Below are 15,571 nucleotides of genomic sequence, written 5' to 3'. Positions count from 1 at the left end.
TAGACTCCCCATACAGACTGAAGTATTTAAGTGGTATCTGGAGTCAACTATTTCAGAACTGTTTTTTTAATTTTTTAGAATCCACCAATAAGTACGTGTATCAATTGGGGGGGGGGGGGAATGCGAGAAAATTAAGGTCAAAGGAGTGTGTATTTTCGATACCGTCCAAAAAGCAGTTGTGCCAAACACAACACGTCAACACGCCAGACTGGGCTGTAATTTGAAACTCACTCGTCTGTGTGGTTCTTGATAGCAGGAGCTCAACTTGTTATGTTCGTCCTGACACGATACATGGCGAAGTTTCCAACAAACAAGTTGACTCAGCACCATCCATCCCCTGCTCGAATCTCATACAGTTTCCTGCTTTTCTTATCACACACGATGGGAAAATACCATAGCATAGACCCTGATCCCTATTAAGAAAAGCGGATTAACCCTTTGAAACCGAAGCTCGTATACATTTAAAAATCCAGTCCGTACCGCAAAGAAAACACGACATTTCACCATTACATAGATCAACTGCTTAACGCTGTTTAGAGAAATTACTTTTGCAACAGGCGTTTCATATAGTTATCACTGGGCTTTAAAGGGTAAAGTAAGGAGAAAAAGGATATAAGACGACATGCAACACAAAATTCTCCTATAAGTATCAAGTAAAAGCCAACTTTTATGTGAAATTTATTAATTCCCATCACGCTCTGATGATCGAGGCAGTAAGGTCCTCTGATACGTCTGTCAATATCCATCAGACTACACGACGAAACAACGCAGAAGATAGCCATCTTTATGTCCAAATAGCTCACGAGCCTAGACTCTCATATCTAAACCTACACATCATTCAAGATTATCTCTCCAAATCATTCGACGTTTCCTAAGGTCTTACAAATCCCCAAATTGCCCTTAAGCCTAGTTTCTAAATTCATAAGCATTCTACTGTTTGCAACATACAAAAAATTACCCAGTCGCTTCGCACAGTGCATCAGACAAAGTAACTTTCAGCTGGTAATACGTATGATGGTAATATTTTATCCGAAATCGTTAGCTAATGGCTTAGATCAGCGGTCCCCAACCTTTTTGTGCCTACGGGCACATTTGAGAGTTTATGAGATCGTGGCGGGCACCAACCAATTAACAAAACCAAATTTTCTTTTCTCTAGACAAATAAGATATGGACACGAAATAATACACAAAACAACACGACGTTTGATGATACAAGAAACCACGCAATCAGAAATACGTACTTTTATAAGTACATTTATTATTACTCAAGTGGGAAGTTAGTGTGATGTTTGGCGCTGCATTTCATCGGCCAGTTTTTCAAATTTGGGAGTGTAGGATGATGTTGCTGATCGCAAACAATCATCAAGATTGGCGTCATTAAGTCGAGATCTGCGCTTTGATTTTATAATGTTCATGGTTGAACGACCTTCATTATTCAGTATAACCTCTTTACGTAACAACACGGGCACTCAAAAAAAGCCTTGACGGGCCCGCGGGCACCGCGTTGGATACCACTGGCTTAGATTAACCCTACGACTCAGGGCAACAAGAAAAAAATCCCTAAATCTACATTTACTAGATCATTTGGCATTGTCTTGAGGAAAATGGTAGGCCTATGAAGTTGTGGTAGCATGCACTTAGGATAAGACCATCCAAGTTAACTGATGTGAGCAATTGATTATCTTGGAAACTGAGGCGGAAGGGGCAGTGGTCCTCGGGTCGTAATGGTGGGCAGTGCTATTCCATTATTCAGCTGTGAGAATGTTTAAGCGCTACTTGCACTAATCGACAGTACTCGGGACTTGGGTTTATTGCGTACCAGGGCCCACTAGTTCGTCGTAAAACGCCAATCCTGCGTTATGTATTTATCAGAAAGTACAATGCCATTTACTTACTCAATCCTAAAGTCTGGAATTGCCAAGGTACACTAGTTCGCCGAGACATTTTCGTTTGAAAACATGGAAAAATCATGTGGGAAAACGATTAGGTACGAGCATAATATTTAAACACAACTTTGGTGTTAATGGATGTAGGTTGGGAAGATGTAGTCTCCGGTGTGGTATCTTACCATATTTCCCAGCTAAAATACTGTACCCACTTCTTGTTTGCCCAACCCAATCAATCTAGCCATTCTCTAACAAAATTAGACTTTGTGACTCTTCGTGAAATTTTCTTCAGTTCCACGTCACTTCATCTCCCTCAAGAGGTGACCCTGCGGGCAGAAACCCCATGTCACAACATTCGCTGCACGTCTACAGCACGAAATGTGTTTTTGTGTGATAAGGGTTTAATAACAACACGAAGCTACGTCAATTTAAAAACATCGATAGTCCGATGCAGGTCGTTAATATCTGCCAGCTCCACCAACGCGCTGTCATGACCAGCTAGATCATTTCGTCTTGGAGACGTAACACGGCAGCTTTCACGGGGCAATGACTTCCCCAATCTGAACAATTTGCTCGTGTTCTGACAACACCAAACATCATGCTTAAATTACGCACTGAAACTAGTAAGCAGTTTAGCGCACGTCTCAACTCACGCAAATATATTACCACATCGAAATCTCTTGCCCAAAAAGTGGTCCTCGAAAAAATCCAAACTAATCGAGGAGCTAAAGCAAAGCTATCCCGCCGAACGCCATGGAGTCGCTTGGGGGAGGGGGTTAAAGTGTAGTTCCTACTCGTTCTTGACCTCGGTACTAGATGGGGTGGGCTGTCAGCAACACGCCTCCGCCGTATTTTACCACTGGTCAAAAGGCTGGATGTGCCGAAAAAGGGTCCTTTGTCCCTGCCAGGGATCGACCCTAACAGTCCAGTCCATAATCGAACTCTATACTGACTCAGAAACTCCGACTCCCGATAAAGACAGACAAAAATAAATGGCAAATAATAAAAAAATCGGTAAAAATGTATGAGAATTTCGGTAGAGAAATTATCCAAACCGAATTGTATAGGCCTACAAGTTTTCTTCGGACTGTGTCTGATAAACTTTAAAGAAAAACAGAAGCGAAGAATTGGAAAGTGGAAGACGAAGAAGGAAACCGCTAAATGAGTGCGGCATTAGCCCTCGGAACCTGCACTAAGTGCCCTGAGATTAGCGGCGAGGAACCGCGGCTGATTATGGGCGGGATTAAAATTCATGGGGGCACAGGACGACGTTACAAGTATCACCACAACTTAAACTAAGGGTTTACTTGTCCAGGGTCTCCCATTAAGACTTGTGGAGCCTTTCCACAGGTCCAGCAACCACTGTGACAACAATTATAATTTCCTCCTACGGCAACTAACATTTCACACTTCTCATCGAGTGTCACGGGTTCACCAATTTGTTCTTCCGTCTTTTATTACACGACACCTTTGACTTTGGTGAACAGATTTTGACCATACATTACACAAAGGATTATCACCGAAATAAAGCCAAGAATGTCATTTTCGGACAACGTATTTCCATGAAAACTTCGATATTAATGTTTAATAACCATCTGTGTTTATTCAATACTTACGATAGCGCAATATTTTGTAAATATTCATCTTTAATTTGATTATATCCTATAAATATTTACGTATAATGTCAGAATAGCCGTTTGGGCGAGAAACATGAAACGTGCTTATCATGGTAAAAGTAAAAGTAAAGTTTGTCCCACTATACGCCATGTAGGCGTTTGGGGTGAGTGGAGGTATAGCTCCTCTCTTCCTTGACCTCGGCACTAGATGGAGGTGAGTGGTCGGCATCACGCCCCGGCCGGCTTTTACCCCCGGGAAAGGACCCCGGTACCCATTGTAGAGGAGGCTGGGTGGGCCCCAGAGCCGGTCTGGACGCAGAGGCTAGAGGAAAAATCCTCTGCCCCGGTCGGGGATCGAACCCCGGTCGTCCAGCCCGTAGCTAGTCACTATACTGACTGAGCTATCCCGGCTCATGCTTATCATGGTAGGTAATGTAAATAAAATAATATTAATAGAGGCAAATCTATAGGCCTATTACAATTACTGACCAAAAGAGGGGGGTTATATTCCTGAAAAAACCGCGGTTGGCAAGATGGCGTTCATGGTCAACATTCAAGAAAGTCTTAGTTACCTGTTCTTTCACTAAGTGGGAAAAAAATTGTGAGTAAAATAATATTAGGCATAAAATATAAAAAAGTGTCATAAAAAGGCAATGGTAACCTGCAAACTAGAAAACTAGTTTCGGATAATATTACAATTATGTCCCCAGGAGAAACGTGAATAAGCTAATGTTTCTACCATATGTACAGAAATTTCAAAACGCGGATACACCATAAAACTAAACATCACGGTTGACAAAACGACTGAAACGGAAAAACGCGGATTCTCGAAATCTGTGGTTGGAAGAAACCGCTTTAAAGAAACTCTGCATTTCAGGGTTTCACGGCGTTGAGTATAAATATGCAGCCTGACATCAACAGAGCAATGTTTCGGAGGTGTCTGTCGCCTCCATCACCGAAGGCAGCATGCACCTCTGAAACGTCGGCCACGTTCTAGAAAAACTACTAATCGCAACGTCCCAGAAGACAGCCATCTTGAAATAGGAGAGATGACAAACGCATACGAAATTTTAGCCAGAAAACAAAAATAAATAAAAGACCAGTGGCAAGATGTGTTCTGACGGGACGATAATATTAAAACGAATCGTAAATAAACAGAGAATGAGGGTGGAATCAGTTGGTCTAGGACAGGGTCAAGTGACCATGGTAACATACCATCGGGTTTCGTATCACGAGAGGAATTTATTGACCAGCTGAACGACTACCAACCTATCAAGAGGAGCTGTACTCCACGAAGTCTCTTAAATCCTTGTCTATCAGAGGTTAACACGACGCCCAGGCGAACCAAACCAAACCAAACCAGCAGTTTACACACCTTGAAAACGCCTCAAGAAGACATGACTACGCCTCAATCAGGAGACTTAGCTTCTAATTCCGTCCGCCCTAATCTGCCAAATCCGATGCAGCCCGCCATTCGTCTCTCTTTGTCATCATTGAGGCTTAGTGCAGTTTGCAAATAATTAATTTACTTCACGAGGCGATTGATCATTTTATACGAAGGATAAAATGAGAAATTAATGTAGAAAATAAAATATGGTTTGTAAATCAATTTTATGGCCTAGTGTGCGCTTGTACTCAAGTGCTATCAATTTGCTACCCTCCCGAATAATTTCCCCATTTCTCATTAATCAAGTTGTTGACTCAAGAGTTTCTCTGCGTGAAGGGGTCCTTACAGGACTGCCAACTTTACACGGGTTACGTGATACAGGCAAATCGCTCACCCGTAACTTGGCTCTGCGTCTGAATATCTGCCTGTCCCTCCTTCTGTCCTGAACTTGTAACAAGCCTGATTAAACAGCTACAGGTGCAGAACTTAATCCTTCTAAATCCTAGCGTAAGGACTATTTAGTTGTTGCCTCCAAGAATCAGGGACTCGGGGATTTTGCTTCATAAACAAGGCTTCCTCTTTCCTTACTAATGCTTTTTGTCAAATGAGTTCTACTTATCATTCGACATTACATTATTAATAAATCTATTCTTTAAGCTATCCAGTAGACAGTTCCTTAGTCGATAGCGAAGTGTATTACTCTTTTAAAGCCCTGCTGATACTGTACGTTCCACCAGCTTTAACATTCAGTAAATATGCGTTCAGTGCTTAAGTGCTTCGTGTCATTCTTAGTGTAAACAGCGATTATTATTTCCTTAAACAGCGTTAATCAGGTGATCTTTGCAACGGTGAAGAGATGTGTTTTCTTCGAGGTACGGACTAAATTGTTAAATATTATTCAGATACCTACGCAGTGTATCTGTGGGCTTAGTGTGATTCTCATAATAAACAGCGATCATTTCCTTAAACAGCGTTAACCAGTTGATCTTTGTAATGGTTAGGTGTTGTGTTTTCTTCGCGGTACGGACTGAATTCTTAAATATTAAAAAATTTACAGAAAGATGAACGGGCACTGCCTGGGGAAGTGAGAAAAATTATTCATTGACACTCGGGTTATTTAACTACATACGTCCAATTACAGGGATTAAATTGAATATGATTTTAAATTATGAATTGGAAATAAGTATTAAGTACGCCGTAGTGGCCTATTTTTAAGTATTTAAAGTATTATCCCATAATTTGCATTGACAGACTCACAAAAACAACGACAAACAGACAATGTATCAGATCTCCGGGCCGAATGTCGATCCCGAGACATTCCGAAAAATAATCAATACGGTTAAACGCGACGTTCAATGATACTTATTATTACCGATCATACTTGAGTCCTGAAGCTATATTCTACGTCACCCTAGTTGTCATTAGCTTCTAGACGTTACGCTATATTTTTAGCCACCCTGTCGTCAGAGTCCTGCGCCCATGTCTTTAAATATTTCACAATCTCTGGAGCTATCTGACCCGCGTCCGTCGCACTGAATGGGGAGAATCACCCTGTTGGAAACAGCAGATAGCAGCGCAGTCCATCCATCTATCGGCCGCAACGTCAGCTTCATTAATCATCGCAAACTTCTCCGGAGCATGGCTTCGTTTCTGAGAAGGGAGTGGGCCCTGCGATGTCCTAAAGATGAAGGCAATACGGATCTCTAAAACGTCGGTAAACTTGAAGATGGCTGTCTTCTAGGTTGTTGCGCCGTGTAGTTTGGTAGAAGTTTGCCGACGTTTCAGAGGTGCTTACTGCCACTATCATTGCTCTAATGATGAATGCAGTAAGCGCCTCTGAAACGTCGGTAAACTTATATCAGACTGCGTGGCGCAACATCCCATAAGACAACCATCTTCATATTTGTAGCCGCCATGAGAACCTGGTACACCTGGTATGAAGATTTTCAAATTCAAGGCAGGTTGCTCAAAATCCCGACCCCAGGACCTCTCGCCGACGTCGGAAATGCCGCACCTGACGTCCCACACATCGCCGCCCATTTCCAACCGTTTGTCGCCTTAAGGGTCGGACAGCTTAAGCCCCGGACCCCATGAATCTTCTGCCACCCGCGTCGCCATTCGGATTCTCAAACTTTATCTTCTTCCACACTGCATCTAATTCATTCCCCCCACCACCACCACCACCACAAAAAATAAAACAACACTGCAATGCGTGCGTCTGGTACTCGCTACGGATTTATAACTGCCAGACCAGCGTTTCGGCGTTCTTTACGAATCTAAAAAACTCTTATTATTCGGCGTAAAAATCATCACCCTAAAGAAAACACGTACATTGATTATTTAAAAACTTTGATATAAGACAGACAACGTAGCAAGAGGCTGGAAAAACTATATAATGAAAAGCTAAATAATTTGTGATCTTCGTAAAATATTACGATAATATAATCAAGTATAATTAGATGGGTGAGACATATAGTACGCAGAGAAATTATAAAAATTGCATGTGGCATTTGAGGCGGAGAAACTTAAGAGACAACATGAAAGACCTAGTCATAGTTAATAACTTCGGGTTCCATAAAATTCGAGGAATTTCTTGATCAACCAAGTTACAAACAGCTTTCAAGAAAGATTCTGGTGTATGGAGTGAGATTTTACATTTCGTTTGCCTCTGAGGTGTTTCACACGAATGGAAAATGAGATTCCTTATGTCCATGGAAGAAGGTTGTAAAAATAAGACTCTCACTGAAACATTAAAAGTATAAATAGCGATTATTTGTTTCCATCAACAGTAATAACCAAATGAACTTTGTCGTGGAGTCGTATTATTTTCTTCGAAATATGAAATGAATTTCTGAACATTATTTACATTACCACTTTAGGTTCAATGGATGAAGAACATAATTCTTTCTGGTGTAATTTTAAACATGAGTTTGCACCGCGAGAATTTTCAACGAAGAAACATTAGCTAATGAGAATTGTGTTCTAAATTTCCCATCAAGCAAGATGTCAAGCCCCAGATTATTATTAGCTTCTACGGGTTTTACCCCTGTTTATGGTCTACGTCTGTCATTCGCGTGTGCCTTGAACATTACTATTGTAAAAAGTGGAGAGTAGTCGCGTACCTGGCTTCCAGAATAAATCTCCATGACTTCCAGTTCGTGTTTCGTTGTCTCTCTGTTTTTAAATTCACACTTCCCAGGCTCCAAATATGAAACCTGCCATTCAAATTCCGTGCAAGAGATAATAAATGTACATTTAGATTTTCGTCTCGCTCCATTGTGTAGCCTATCGGAGCATTTGGCATTCTGTTGCGTCATAGTTATTTAACTTCGTTTCCATGGTTTCGAAAGTGTCTACAGACACACGTTTATGAGAGGCAATTCATGTGAACGCAATTACAGATTCGTTAACTGGTTTGTTAAAACGTAACATAACATTCGTTAATTATGTTTGCGCAAAGGCTAGGAAACAAAAATTGATGAAGAAGTGTCAGTGTGGTGGAAGCATCAAGTCTCAATATTTTCACTCATGTTGACCGATTCTCCATAAAAAAATAATTACAACAAGTAATCCGATAATATATGCATTTAAACAAAAGAAAATTAAAATAAATTAATAACTCTCATAACCTTGATTTCCACAAAACATAACTTTCATCAAATCCGTGTTGTTAGTCTAAGCTTAGAGGTCAGTCTGTCTAGAAACTGAGTCCACTACCCGTCATGAAGAGGTTAAATCTAGACCATACTTGCGACAATCTTAAAGACGGTCGTTCAATTAAAACGTCGGATACCTTGACTGACGGGTTTCGATAACATGTCGCTACTTCCAATCGTGAAAAATAACCACCTTCTTAAACCCAATTCTTTAATTGCAGTTTCATCCTTCTCCTGCCAAGTATCAACGTTCGTTTCTCATTATAAACATCACTTCGCTGCATCCTAAATTTCACTGGATTCTTGCTCTGTATCCACAATATCTTCCGCATATTTTCACTTGTCTTTGTTATGTCTTATTCTCATTGTGTATGGTTGTATATCCGCTTCCTATTCGCTAGAAATATAATCCATCACCAAAGTTACACTGTCATTTGTATATTCCACTTTATTATGTCAGTGTTTCGCGTTATTTTTAATTTTGCTATAATGTGTTCCCTAAGGAAACGACCCTTAAAATTATATATTTATATTCACTTCCGGTATCATCAGTAAGTTGCAGACTGGTTGTTAAGAAAGAAATAGTTGTGATTTCTTAGACTCGAACATCCACATGCAACACACGTGGGATACAGACACGTGCAGAACCCTTGGTCACCGGAATAGAGAGAAATACGGAATAAAATTATTCCACTGCATGAGGTATTAAACCGAACTGATTTCAAACTCCCCACATTGCTGAAAACCTGTCGAGCTACATAAACATCAAGCAGTCCACCTGCTTGTTGATAATCCAGTCCTCGGCGAAGTTCCGGGAACAAGCGACGGCAGATTTGTGAGTAGTTGAAGCTATTTTGCAACTACCCCGTAGTGGCTCAACGTATTTCGAAACGAAATTCAACTCCGGTGTATTCCAGAGATTACGACTGATTTCGTTCCGTCATTTGGGAATAATTTGATGCTTTGTGGAACAGTTCCTGCCAACAGCGCAACTTGCTTAACAGAAGCTTGCAAATGCCTACCGAAATAACTCCACTGATCCAAGTCTTTTCTAATAAACTGCCAGTCGCCCACCTAGTCAACAATATTTTCCGCATTATACTGAAACCAAGTGGTTCACTACCATGATCACAAAAGCCTGCCACTGATCCTGTCTTGAGTTAAATGAATTGGGTTCACACCCTCTCTTAACAAGTTCCAGTTTGTCATCATCATAATCATTATTGAAGTCTACGAATATTGAATTTCCCACCTATGCAATTTCTCCAGCCACCCGAAACTTCACCCCTCTCAGGTCCAAATATTCTCCTGAGAAAAATTCCTACATGAGGTACAGCTCATTTTTAAGCTTTACAGCATGTCTCCTGTACCTAGTTTCGTCGATATCTGAACAGAAATGTTTGACCTTTATTTCGCAATGCCTTGAAGCCTGCAAAGCCTAACAGATGTTTGATCAGGATATCCGACCAAGAAACTGCCTCTACACGTGCGACGTGACGTAATTACCCAACATAGATATCAGACATCGAACAAAACATGAAAGATCATTGCACCTAAATGATTCACGGTGAGATAATGAGATGCCGGGTAAATGATTTAGATGACAAAAACCTCCGAGTAGTAAGTTTGTAACAACAAGCTATTCTCATGTTGTTCATAATTTGATTATTATTCCAATAACAGGGAAGTGAAATATACACATATTCCTGCCATCTATTAGTTATTAAAAAATTCACATTCATCCATTAGTACCTACAGCAATGAAGATGACGCCAAGCTTGCCAATATTTCATATATGAATTTATACTTAATCTCGTTATAATCTAACTAGATTAGTGACAATTTAATCTCCTACCATTCATATTCATAAATCTGTATTTGCATTTTCCAAACTTTTATTTGTTATACTTCATTATCTTTGTGGGACACATTAAATTTAATTAACATGTTTCTGCACGCATGCGTCATTCACATCATACGTGTTCGCTGTAGTTACGTAAAAATATATAATTATCTTATTATAATTACTCTAAATAGATCCATTACACAGCGATTCATTGCCATCATTTTATCAATTTGCAGTCACTTTATAAATTTACATTTGTTTCGTGTCAAAACTTAATTTGCGTTAAATTAAAATCAGTATCGAATGCGCTTCTATTCCACTTTTTCCATTCATACGTAAATTTGATTTACTCCGATTATCTGTTTCTTTTTGAGGTTACTATCTTTTTATTGCAGGATCGCATATAATTATGTTCTTTGTTATCACCATTGCATAAAAACACTTATAAAAAAATTTCGTAACACGAACATAATTCATCTAAAATATCGCACCAGCTTTCCATTAGCTGACCGGAAATTGAAAATTCGAACCTCATTTCCTTTAACTGTATTACGTAATTTTCATTATTAAAACTACACAAACAAATGAGCACAGCGGGAAATTTGCATAACAGATCAGCTATTTTCATGTTCATTCAAATACAATTGAAACAGTCGCTTGGCTTCGAAAATGCTTTCGTTATTTGTTGTTGTTCACTTACGAATGGGGGGGAAAAAAAGGTTCTTCTGTGTTCCCGCAACATGAACATGGGCGTATCCGACTTGTTCATTCGTTATTCTAACAACAGATGTCAAAAATAACGAGCACTAAACATTGATTTCCTTTTCATGAAAGTTCTTCAAAGTGTCTCCATCAAGACCCGTCCTTAGAAGAAAAATATACCAACAAAGCACATAACCAGCCACTAACATTTCAGTGTATCAAAACAAGCTCCAATCACTCACTTAATGTGTTTAAAATATTACTGCCATTACTATTAACAATGGATTAAAAAATTGGAGAAACTTAACAAATTTTACCCTGCACTAAATGTTATTAGTACAACTAAATCGAGGGTGAGATGGGCGAGGCATGTAGCACGAAAAATACGAAAACTTCACACAAAATGTTGATTTTAAAACACGAAGGAAAGCAACAATTTCAGATGCCTAGGCGTCCAAGACAATCCAAGGCAATATTAAAATTTATCCTAAGTACGTCAAGAAGTGGAATGGATTAATTTGGCTCAGGATAAGGGGACAGTGGCGGGCTCTTGTGAACGATGTAAACAACCTTCGAATTACATGAAAGACGGATTATTTATTTACCAGCTGAGCGACTGTTAGATTCTCAAGAAAAAATCCTGCTCCACGAGTTCTTTGTTCTCGGCTACTGTCAGCGTCGTTAAATAAACAACCAACTAACATGCGAGTACTACCACCATCGACACAGAAGCGTAGAAAAACAAACAGAATGAGTAGTTTCATTTCTTCATTAACAAGAGTCCTATTTTATTCGATGTCTTCCACAAAAACAAGGCCTAATGCACGTAATTTTGCCTCATCAATCATACAAGAAAGCAATCAACTTCTTTGCGTCAAAAGCAGTGACGTGTGTATTAGGAATAAGAATCTTAAATTTGCCTTCCATTTTCTCTTAGCTATAGTAAGGATAACTTTGCAACCGATAAAATACAGCAAACGCCCTAAAGTTTTGAGTCTAGTCATCGTTTGAAGCAGTGGACAGCTTAAGGCACAAGTCGTTTTAAGAGCGAAACGTCTTCCCCCCCCCCCCCCCAAAAAAAAATACTTCGCGGTTTATAACTGTACAGTAAAACAGCACTGATATTTTAGTCAAATTACGTTGGCACAATACAAAGAACGTCCTACTGACTCTTAAAGTCGTCCTTCTACACATTTATTAGTTAATTTATTTTTCCAGGAACAGAAGCACGCTCCTCTAAAACTCATAAAATCACGTGTTCGGCCAAATTAAAATCTAATTTGGGCTTATCAAATCACCGCTCTGTATGTCAGTGACTGTGTGCCACGCCCTCCACTTTCGTGATATATCTTTTATGAACCCTATGCCCTTGGAAGCTTCCACTTTTCAATTCCCTAAAATGAGCAAAAGCCAGCGACGTCCACCACGAACCAGGGACCTGCTGAATACAAAGCAGCAGCGCTAACAATGCCTCGCTGTACGTCTTCCGTCTTCTGGTATACTCAACGTGTCTCGCAGCGAAGACGCCTCGTCAATGAACGTACCTGCTTTATTAGTACGGCTTTCGGCCACAAAAGTTACGTCGAAACCTTCGCTGAATTCAAAGAGCCTTATTTCCTTCACAATGAGCACTTTTCTAAACTCGAGAAATTGTTGATTTTTCGCGGGTCATCGTGGAGGGGATACAATTTCCACCGATACTTATCAGAGGTTTTCTCAATTTAATCTCTTTTACAGCCGTCGTAGATCAGGGGTTGTATTGTAAAGTTGTAAAGTGAGGCAGGCGTGATAGCATTGTTAACCTGGCCATTGTTACTATTCAATTCCTGGCGTCTGTCGCCAGGGGCGGTCGAGATAAGGACGCCATTCGGGCGGAAACGAAACAATGCGGGCGCCTAAATAATTACCTACCCCTATCCCCCCTCCTCAATGAATGGGTAAAGGGAGGCGATCAGATAGCAGAGACGCAACATCAGACCCCCCTCTCGATATTACTCGTTTATAACGCGCAAGCGCATTTTCTGCGTGTTTTGTGCATCATACTGTCGCGGTATTCAACTCGAGGGCCGCGACACGTTTTAATTAAATAAATTACAGTAATAACATGTTGGAATTTGTACACTGTCTTGATTATAATTCCAGCGGAAAATTAATCGAAGTCAAATCATTTCAACATTTTCTAGGGCTGCATCTGAGGTACAGCAGATAAAGAAGCAAACAACACAAGGCGAGGCTTTTGCGCATCTGGACTGAGCAGCGGCCTAGCAGCTAGGGCGACCTTGACCGGAATGTCACAAGAAAGAGGTTGGGAGAATATATTATTACACGAGGATGGAGCTGTTCCTGATTTCATAATTTTTCCATAGTACGTGATTATTTGGCTGCGTTTTAAATGAAACTCCCTGTATTAACTCTGTTGTAGACAAACTAAGTCCATGGAGCAGAATCCTTGTTGAAAAATCTAATAACAAAACCTCTTACTTAGACGCATTCATACAGAATCATCAGGGTCACTACTTTCCTTGCCCTCAACAACGCAACAAAAACTAAAATACTGGCAGTCCAGCATACTGCCTCGATCCCTGGACCACGCCCAAAAAGGCCACAGCTCTATTCAGCGTTTCGTCTGAAAGTGAAAATATGACGTCAAATGCCAATAATCATGAAAATGTCACTTATATTGGATTAAAACGAGCTCCACTAATAAACAGAGCTAAAAAAATTGACCATAATGCCAACTTTTATAGGGCTATACTGTGTGTGAATCAGTAGTAACGAATGACGGGGGAGAAAAATAGCAGAGCTTAGCTACTGCACGAAGGAATGTGTAAACAACACAAAGACATGTTGTGTCCACCAGCCACAAAGTAATAATGTGGCGACCATATATCACACTTCAGTACGTCCTTCCAGCCACGAAAATTAAGAAATATTGGCCGAGAATCTTCGACACATCTATATATAGATGTGTGGTACCGAGAAACGCTATGAATTTTTTATTACACCAGCAAAGTAAACTACTTACGGCAGACACATTACCTGCCAGCTCACTCTTCTCTGAAAATAAAACTTTGTCCTTGTACTTATGCAAGCACCACTCATTAAGGTGCACGTGGAAGCAGACAGAGGTGAGTGGTTAGCTTCACGTTCCGGGTACTTTACTCCGAGAAGAAAACATGCTTAGAAGTTTGATAAAAATCTGGATGGGCCCCAGAGCCGGTCTCGTCTTACCCTGCTGGGAATCGAACTCCGGTCATCCACCCCGAAGCTTAGTCATTATGCTGAGGTAACTCGGTTTCTCTCCAGAAATAAAATCGCTTCAGAAAGACAAAGCCTGAAATCAGAGCTGGAAGATTCATCGTAAGCATCTTCAGTGCATGTGTACCTAGTTTTAAATTAGCGTTATTTTGTTTATGTGCCTACATTACGCTTTCTTTACTCAATACGTTACAAAACGGCGGATAGGATGATGGTTATGTATGATAAATACGGACGGATGTGACAGAAAGCTGACATGGCCCATTCCAAAGTAACGTTTCAGCATTTAAACACGGTACTCACAACTCGGCTGCGAGGGCAGAAAAGTAATTTAGAACCTTAGGGCCTGAAATATCAAACTCATCTTACATCAACTTAAATTTCAACAGAAAGTCCTCTAACGTGTATGGTCTCCATATACACGAATCTGCCCCATTATAATCTTACAGTCATACCTCCTGTTGCATTATTGCACATAGCCAGTCGCAATTAATGCTTACGCACTAAACATTCTACGCATCACTGTAGTTCGAATACTTTCCATTTCCATATAGCAACTAATACGCAGTTAAGTTCGCCATTGTTTATTTCCTCTAAGAAAGTTTTTATCTTCCAACACGAAAATAAATATTACATGCCTGAACCATTACAAATGTAACCCTTTAAAGCCGCGAGCTCGTCCATATACTATCAGGAGTGCAGTCCTTACCGCGAAGAAAACACAACTCTTCACCATTACAAAGACCAATTTGTCAATCGCTGTTTACAGCAGAGAGTATCATACAAGACCTATACATACAAGATGCACAGGTGTTGGGTATTAAAGCATATAGTACATATAGTTCCCACTGAAATTTAGTACAGTTTAATTACAACATTAAGCTTTAAATGTCAACGCAAAGAACACAAATACGTCACCGAACAATACATATAGGTTGTCCCAAAAATATGTATACACACAATCAATGAATGAAATAAACATATTAATAAACCAAACAATTTCATACGTTAGCATTGGTACTTAGTGAATTAGCTAATCTTTTGTAGATGTTCAACCCGATCACCGTTAGCTTCGTGGCACAGTTGGCAGCGTGAACAACTGACTTATAAAGTTAATATTCCGTATTATCATGCGTGTAAATACTTTTTGAAACATCCTGTGCATACAGTGGACGTGACTTAACCCTTGCGTAGTTCAATGTCACGACCGAACATCCGCC

General features: G+C 40.1%; 1 protein-coding gene across 1 annotated transcript in view; it reads right to left on the bottom strand.

Annotated features, from left to right (window-relative positions):
- LOC110838284 (lachesin-like) overlaps positions 1–15,571 on the bottom strand; it is a 310,561-nt gene that overhangs the window by 294,637 nt on the left and 353 nt on the right. The window lies entirely within an intron of this gene.

The sequence above is a fragment of the Zootermopsis nevadensis genome, unplaced genomic scaffold (genome assembly GCF_977971745.1).
Source record: "Zootermopsis nevadensis isolate Lab colony 2312 unplaced genomic scaffold, Znev_1.0 Znev_ptg000003l, whole genome shotgun sequence".
NCBI classification, from domain to species: Eukaryota; Metazoa; Arthropoda; class Insecta; order Blattodea; family Termopsidae; genus Zootermopsis; species Zootermopsis nevadensis.
The sequence above is the reverse complement of the archived record's forward strand: the minus strand, read 5'-3'. Positions and strand labels throughout refer to the sequence as shown.